Source organism: Octopus bimaculoides, chromosome 25 (assembly GCF_001194135.2).
Source record: "Octopus bimaculoides isolate UCB-OBI-ISO-001 chromosome 25, ASM119413v2, whole genome shotgun sequence".
In the NCBI taxonomy this organism is placed as follows: domain Eukaryota; kingdom Metazoa; phylum Mollusca; class Cephalopoda; order Octopoda; family Octopodidae; genus Octopus; species Octopus bimaculoides.
The window spans coordinates 1,068,639-1,069,492 of record NC_069005.1 but is presented as its reverse complement, the minus strand read 5'-3'; the positions used below and the strand labels follow the sequence as shown (position 1 = coordinate 1,069,492).

Below are 854 nucleotides of genomic sequence, written 5' to 3'. Positions count from 1 at the left end.
ACATACACTCAGTAATTTGAGTCTGAATTAGCTGGGTTTCTGTCAGAAGCCTGTGAAAGTTTAAGTAGCATGGCACCAAATCAAACTGCTTTAAATAATACTAATAAAATATATGTAATTCCTACAAAATATGTTGAGTGCCTCTTTCTTTCATTTGTCTACTCATACATACATACATACATACATATTCATACATATCTATAAACACACACACACACTTAGCTTGCTAGCAAGATAGATCTTGTATATATGACATTTACTGGGTCATTGGCAGAGAGATCTCAATTTGAGGAAATGGCTTGAAGTGCAGAATCTGATAGAATCTCAAATAAACCATTAGGCAAGGTTAAGTGGATGTCAAAAGTATTTGTAGAGGAAAGAATGAGTTAAAAATGGTGAAGCACTGAGTCAAGTATTTCTCAGAGTTTTCAGATTACAATGATGTTATCATAGCTTGGTTTTTCTCTCTGGAATAAATCTATTTCTAGAGATTTGTAGGAAGAAAAGGAAACAAGAATTGATCATCATCATCATCATCGTTTAACATCCGCTTTCCATGCTAGCATGGGTTGGACGATTTGACTGAGGACTGGTGGAGCCCAAAGGCTACACCATGCTCCAATCTGATTTGGCAGAGTTTCTACAGCTGGTTGCCCTTCCTAATGCCAACCACTCCGAGAGTGTAGTGGGTACTTTTTACGTGCCACCTGCACGAGGGCCAGTCAGGAGGTACTGGCAACGGCCACGCTCAACAGTGAAAAATAAGATTTGAGTTTGAAGTAAAGAAACAAAAAATTGGAGTAAAACTATTGGTTGCTGAAAGAAATCTCTGAACAGAAAACCATTTCCTCAAA

General features: G+C 37.7%; 1 protein-coding gene across 2 annotated transcripts in view; it reads left to right on the top strand.

Moving 5' to 3' along the window:
- LOC106876050 (nuclear receptor subfamily 1 group D member 2) overlaps positions 1–854 on the top strand; it is a 44,633-nt gene that overhangs the window by 34,185 nt on the left and 9,594 nt on the right. The gene's annotated exons all lie outside the window — the stretch shown is intronic.